Raw genomic sequence first — 7,860 nt, 5'->3', positions numbered from 1 at the left:
CCCAAATTATTTCCAAAAAAGGAAAAGAAAAATGTTGAAAGGGGAAAGCACAGATTGTTGAGGCATTCGTAGAAATGTCTTAGAGTTTCCTCTATGAAAAATATGGCTTTAACAATCAAGTGGACCAACAGAAGCTATTCCACCAGTCACAGGGGAGTCTGTACCCATTGACTGAATTTGCACCACGCAGCAAGCCATCCTACCAGTGGTTTCCTCCAGTCCTTCAGCTGAAGCCTCTTGTCCTCAAGTACCCAGGGGACTTGGCAGCTGAAGCCACTTGTCTCCTCTTCATGGTGATTGTGAGCTTCCCCACTTCCCCCCAGTGATTTCCAAAATTACTGCCCCTACCAAGTGCCAAAGTAGCACATTGGAGAAGCTGTCAGTGGTTTGTCCCCCCCCCCCACTTTCCTTTTTATTCACAACTGAATGTTGGAACCTCTTTTCCTAATTTGGATGATGATTATTTGTGCCGGTGGGCCAGCTGCAAGCCAGCACCAGAGGGCGACATCATCAGTTCCAGCCATTGGCAAGGACAGAGCCTGGGCCTGTGCAGGGAAGACCAGCAATGACATGAGTGACTCACTGGGCACTTGGTAAGAGGCAGTGAGTCCCACTGGTCCCTCATGGTTCACAGTGTCCCAACCTTTACCCCACTTTCCTGAGTCTCTAGTTAACTTGGGAAAGTGAAGATCATGAGGCCACCCAGGAAGACCTCTCTTGACAGCTGTACAAAGAAAGGGTATCATTTTCCTGGGCTTTCCTACATGAGGCATTTATTCTGTGTTTTTGTGATCCCTCACTCTAGGAGGTTTGCAGATCCTTTCCGCAGTTTCTTTATCTTCCCGGGTCTCCCCTTTGTGTTGCATTTTCACAAATGTTTTTAGAGTTCAGAAAGTCAGCTAGTGTTTCAAAAAGCATTACAAAATGGCTGTGTTTTTCATAATTGCACTATATTGCAGCAGCTCCTTGTGGTTCATATCAGAAGAATATAGAAAGGTAGATAAAGAAAACTCTGGAGTGGGAAAATACGAAGTGGGGGTGTTCGTCCTTCTGGAAAGCAAACGGCAGGAAATCCCTTAGCAAAGCAGCAGGTTAAACACCTCATACAGAGAAGCCCTAAAACTCCCTAGCAAATCTCTGCAATTGCTCAATCACAGCAGGGAAAGTGAGCTAGCAGAGTAGATCCAAAGTGCTGCTTGGGCACTTGATGGTGCGGCTATCATTTGCAGTAGCTGAGATGAGTTCAGCAATGGTGATAAAGGGTGTTTGCCCATCTTGTTTATTGGCTTACTCACCACTTCATGATGGGGTTTCTTGCATGGGTTTGTGTAATGCAACAATCCATCATCAGTCCAGCAGCCCTTACAACAATCCACGCTTGGCAGGATGTCCTGTTCTCCACAAACAAGCCATCCTGTGGGAAACAGCCCAGGTTCACACTACGTGGCAGCCCACTGTTGCTATGTAGTTATCCACAATGGGTTGCCTTGTCAAGTGAATCCAGTCATTCCCTACAGAAAACCTGTATAGGTCCATTGATGGATTTACCTGTGCAATTCTATGCAGATTTTCTCAGTGTGTGTTCTCTCCCAGTGTGTTCAATATGTTACAGAATTGTAGTGTGCGTTACAGATTGGCTCATGTGTAGTATGCATTATGAATTGTTGGGCATCTTTCATTATGTTTCTGCTAATTGTCATAATTGGAATTTTTAAAGGCATGTACAAGATTTTCATTTCATTTGCACTAGCGCCCAGTTGCACAAATGCACATTAGTGCAAGTGCATATAAGCACTAATATGCTTTATTATGAGTGCAAATTTCCACAGATCCCAATGAGAACTTTTAAAAAATGGCTGTAGAATCTGTGCAACTCAGAAAAAAGCTAGTTCATTTTGAAATCTGTAGACTGGAGTTATAAGAATCTAAACTCATTTGACCCTTGACAATTTCTCTGACATCCCTATTCCCAGTTCTTGGTACCTTTTTCTTTTTGCTAAAACACTTCTTCATGCATAATGTTTTGAAATTTTAAAACAAGAAGGTCTCTTATTTATATGAGTTTACCATACTCAATTTCCTCCTTCCATATCCAACTATTTAGCACGTACAATTTTATTTTTATTTAGGAGTTCAGCAAAATTTTACATGGTGGTTAAAGCCCTCTAGAGAAAAATTTCTGGCAATACCAATTTACTTAACACCCAAAGTAAACTGAAGTGACACATACCTTGCCAAAGACTTACTGTTGATGTTCCTTTTCAAGACATTTAAACCAATCTGCCCACCTGGTAGTCCCACCATACATGATTGATTCAGGTCTCATGCCTTTCATTTCTATGGAAGAAAAGAAAAGTTTGGCCAGGTTCCTTGTGCAGTTACTTCCACCTTCTTCCTCCAGTTTCTTAGGGATCAGGTGCGTGTTTGGGAAAGCTTGGCAGAATTTTTCCATTTTGAAATGTACATATTATAGATTACACCTTAGTGAATGTTGTAAATCCAGTAACACTTTAAAGTATTGGTAAATATCACAATATAAACACTTAGTAATGTGATTAATGCTTAATGCTTTTAAAAACAATGTACTTAATGTTTTTAAAAATAAGCACTAAATTAAATATATACTATTTAATTACTTTAAATATAAATTTTATTCCTATACCTCTAATCTTTAAATATCACCATTCCTTAATTTGTTTTATAATTACCAATATCCAAGCTGCATTTCTGACTCAAAAGCTCTAAAATGGTATCCAATAACTTGAAAAACCCATTTTTCCCATCTCTTATTTGTTTATATTCTGTTAATTCTATCATTTTCCTATTTCTCATACATTTCATAACCAGCTCTTAATGAAAGATAGCTAGTTGTTCCTCCATCTGAGGGCTATTCATATTTTGGCTGCTCCAATTACATTCCAGACTAACTCCTGATGTTTACTTAAGTCTGCCTTGCTGTCATACCCTAAGAATGACCCGATTTGGACATTATGATAAACCTTCCTGTGTTTGTGCAGGGTGCTGCAAGCAGGTCCTTCAGTCCGTGGTTTGTTTAGCCTAATGTGTGCTTCCAGGAAAGCATCCTACAACTCATAGCATGCCTCAGGCTTGCCACACTCCCCAACAAGCCAACAGAATAATCCGTGTTTGCTGTTGGGTTATTTCTCTGGCTTGTTGGGGAACAGGCAAACTAGAGGTCCAGGTTCACCCATAATGCAGAACAATCCATCAGGCAAATGTTTAGCCACTCCCTGATGAAATGACATTTACATGCATGCTTATCATGATAAGTAAACACTCCCATTTTGAAAAGTTGGTCTAAATGATATCTCATAATCTAAAACAGAACAAGCATTTCTAGCAATTATGAGGAAAATCTGTGTTGGGGGAATGAGTAGTTTTGGCAGCTCCCCTTCCAAGATAAAGAAGATATCCCTGTCTTCTTTATTTAGAGAGGGGAGGCTGCCAAAACAACTTATTCCCCCAAACTGAGTGTTGAACTGAGACTTGGGCGATCTGGATACCCATCTCCACCTGGCCATGAAGCTCATTGGGTGACTCTGGGCTAGGCACTGACTCCCAGACTATCCTACCTCACAGGGTTGTTGTGAGGATAAGATGGAGAAGAGGAGATTATGCAAACCTTTCTTCTTGCAAAATAAAAAGCAGGATAGAAATATAATAAGCAAACCATAAAGTGAACTGCTGTCTTGCTCTCCACTTGGATCCCTGCCAGTGTCATCTTTCCCCTTGATACAAGGGTTTCTTGGTTGAGAGTGAAGTGTGAACTTTCAAACTTCTCCTAAGCAAATAACACACTGGAGTCTTTCCTCTCTTTGCTATTTCTCCACTTAAAGCTGTGATTTTAAAGAGGAAGAGTTAATGAGCTCTGGCTTGTACAGTGATGGGGTGGCAAGACAAGGCACAGCATGCAAAAGATTCCAGTAACTTGCTTTCCTCAACTAAGGAAAGGGAGATTAAGGCAGAGAGCAGTGCTGGGAAAATTATCCAGCTGTTTGCCTGAGTCAACAGGAGTGGGAAAGGAGGAGACTTGACTACAGAGATGACACATAAACTCCCATCTAATAGCTACACAGTCCTAAGCCTGGGGTCATCTCCGCTTAAATACAAAGGTCACACAATTGAAAAAAATATTTCCAGTGCTGATTAAAATCATGCACAGCTTTATCCAGACAATGACTCTATACATTGTTGCCCACTGTTTTCCTGCTTTTTGCATGAACAAAGTTTTTGCTTTAAGAATCCTGAATGCATGTGGACGGCAGTAATGCATTTCTTTTGTACATTTCTATGCTACCAAATAGCCAGAGCATTCTGGACAGCTTACAGCAATGGGTGGCTTTTGTAACAAAGGGTTACAACAAAGGCTTACATAGGCCCAAGGTCGACCAGGGTTGTGATTGTCAGCTTGCTGGCAGTGAGGGTTGTGGAAAGGGTCATTTGGTCACATCATCACGCTCTGAGAAGTTATCTAAACACAGAGTGGAGAAATCTAGGCCTTCCATGTTGATTTTTTAAAAACTGGAATCTGACCCTTAGTGTGGTACTTTGCTTGGCCCAATCCAGCCCTGACATCTCATACCTCACACAATGGATAGTCTTGTCCTGTCTAGTCTAGTCTAGTCTAGTCTTGCTACCCAGTGATTAGGCTAACTGGGGTATGTAAGCCTATTGTACTTGCTGCTTTTTTTTTTAAAGAGAGCTTTGGCTTGTAGGCAGTGTAGAAGTTAAACAAACAAACAAACAAACATGAGGAAAAATCTGTACTGTGTCAGAATCCCAGAATCTCAATTTGAGAAGAGGGAATAAAACTCGGGTTCGTGGAAAAGATCAAGCGTCCAGACCATCTAGGCTTTATTGTATTACCCAGGTTCCCCGCGGGTCCATACTCACGATAATGCATTACCAGGCAGGCAGAGTGAACTCTGCTGCAAAGCTTCAATACCATTACAGGGCATTTATAGGTACACAGGTACAGGGCAATTGATGACAGAATGCAGAGATTACAATAAGATTCTGAGGTCATCACATACAGAACAGATGCAGAAATTTCAGTCAATCACACAGTAACAATGAGATTACAATATTTCTAATTGCCTGTATTGACACTTTAGTTCAGTAGCTTGAACCCATCTCCAGGTCTGCTTAGACATGTAAATTCAAGCTACTGAGAAACTATGCATGATAAGCTCAAGACTCTTATCTACTCTAGACTTTCTGAACTGGCCAGGGCACATGGAGCCTCTGGGCTATCAAAAGATACTTCCTTGTAAACTGAATTCCAACAATGATCATTTAATCATTGTGAAGATATACAATGTAAATTTGGACTAAATGGCCTGTGTACTGTAGCTTACAGCTAAAGGTGAGAGAAAGAAGCGGTGGGGGGGGGGGTGCCATTTTAAACAGTGACAGCTTGGTTTTGAGAAGGAAGGCAGGATTTGATCCCACAATGCAAAAAGCACACAGAAGTAATGCTTTTCAGGCAGGATTTATCCAAGTTTTCCCAACAACTGCTAACTTGGAGATGGAAAGCTACGTAGAAATAAGCTACTGTAGTAACATCCCACAACTCAAGGCCAGGATAGTGACTGAACTGTGTTTTTCCTATATACACAAGATCTATCCATGAGATCTTCCAAGGAAGTGTTGTCAGTCATGCTACAGCCAACAATGTGTCATCAAGTAATGGCATGTAAGTGGATGCTTTTGGTAGTGATACTCATTCTCTGGAATGCTCTCCTGCACGTAGTCCAAGAGGCAGAAACTGGGGCAAACTTTAGACACTTCTTAAAGATGTACTTATTATTCCGTCTTTCCAGATGTGCAATTGCACTGCTTTCTTTTATAATTTCTGTAATGTTTTGTCATGTGTTCATTATTTTGTTATGTATATTTCATGTTGGTTTTTATATTGCATTTTCTTTATTTCTTATGCCATCTGCTTAGAGATATTATGATATCAAGTGGTAAATAAGTAGTTAAACAAACAAACAAGCGCTCTCTTTGACTATGTCTGCCTGACTGCCCTCCCTGAACAGTTTTACTAGGACTGGTAGGTGCTATTAGATGTGCTATTAGATGTGCTATTAGAAAGCAAAGAGAAAGTGAGAAATGTTTGTGTATGTGGGATCTGTAGACTTCCAGCAGGGAGGATCCCTTCTCCTTTTGGTTTGGAAAACAGAGCTGATTTTCAGTACTTCAGGAAAACAGAAGTTCCTTTTTAAAGTCAGCAGTCACTGTATCAACTGCCACCCACAACTCAGCCCGATTTGCATGCTTGGCAATCCACATACCTCAAACAGAGAACAGCCTTCTATCCTTTCAGACCCTTGGTCCATCTAGCTGGGGCATGCTGGGAGTTGTAGGACTTTTCTCTGTCTACATATGCATAGGACTATTCTCTTAAAATATGTATATCCTGCCTTTCCATCTTGCTTTGAAGACAGCTGATATCATTAGAGGGAAAATAATACAGCCTTAAATTAGCAAAACACAAGATAGTGTTGTAGACTGAAAAACAAGATAAAATTCTCAGAGGATGAACATTCACAGGCTATCCAGGCTAAGAAGCTTTTGGAGCATGTAAGCTTTCATTCTGCATCTAAATACTATTAAAGAAGGCATTGAATACATCACCCAAGCCTGGCAGTTCCATTGCCTGGAAAAAGCCCTTTCCCAACCATACCTCTGGTGACAGGACAAAAAGCAGGGCCTCTCCCTACCATCTGGGCAGGCAATCCAAAAACAATAAATTTGGCTTGACAATAACCTTACTTGGCATGTGGGAGAAGAGAGTCCCTTGTAACCTGCTTCCAAGCTCAGTCAGATTTATTTGGTTCTAAGTTACTGAGGGCATTAAAGACAAGAACCAACATTAAGGGTCTAGAAATAAACTAAAAAGTAGTGAAGCTAATCAATCAGTCAATCAATCAATCTTTATTATGCAGTCACAGACAAACAAAACTCAAAAGAACATTGCAAAAACAATTAAAAACAGTTAAATAAATTACATTATTGACTTAAAAAAACAACTTATAATACCTGAGGCATGGATCATCTTGCATGTTCTTTATGAAGATAGGTAAAATATGGCCACTAATTCTGTGTTGAACTTACTCGTATCGGCTAGGAAATAGTTTAAATACCAATCAAAGTCCTACCTGGGAAATAAGTTATTACAGGGGTCAAGAAAGTGAAGTTAATGCAATAGCAGGGTTCATGTGTCAAGTAACCAGCATCAGGTAAAGCTCTCGCTGACATCCAGTGGATTACGGATCTCCTAAACTAATTCGGAATGTCCATAGCCTCCTTGGAATTCCCTTTACTTATTTGTAAGACTGACTCATCATCCTACAGCTAGTGGTTCTCAGGGTAAAGTACAATAAAAGCATATATAAAATCCAAAATCCATATACAGCCAATCAACAGGAACAAAATTAAGCAAATTAAAAGTAGCAGTCAATTAAAAATACAGAGGCTAAAACAAACATCACAAAGAATCTAAAAATATCAGAGATAAAACCACTTAGGGCATAACTCCAAGGTCTCTTGGTGTTATCAAATACAACTCAGGCTACCTCTCCAGAAGGGTACCGATGGTATCAAAAGGGACTAAGAGGTCCAGAAGAATCAACAAGGTCACACTCTGTTGTCAAAGATCACCCCATGAAGTACTCAAGGAAGTTTAAATGCCACCACCAGGCCTGAACCTGATTGATATGGAGGCAGAAAAAAAGACAGGACTTCTGATGGAGAGGAGAAACAGTTATTAGCAGTGTACTGATGGCACCAACACCTTTGGACAATCTCTCCTAGTGGTTTCATACAGATACTAAA

The sequence above is a fragment of the Varanus komodoensis genome, unplaced genomic scaffold, assembly GCF_004798865.1.
Source record: "Varanus komodoensis strain SLA01 unplaced genomic scaffold, ASM479886v1 scaffold7_3, whole genome shotgun sequence".
In the NCBI taxonomy this organism is placed as follows: Eukaryota; Metazoa; Chordata; class Lepidosauria; order Squamata; family Varanidae; genus Varanus; species Varanus komodoensis.
The sequence above is the reverse complement of the archived record's forward strand: the minus strand, read 5'-3'. Positions refer to the sequence as shown.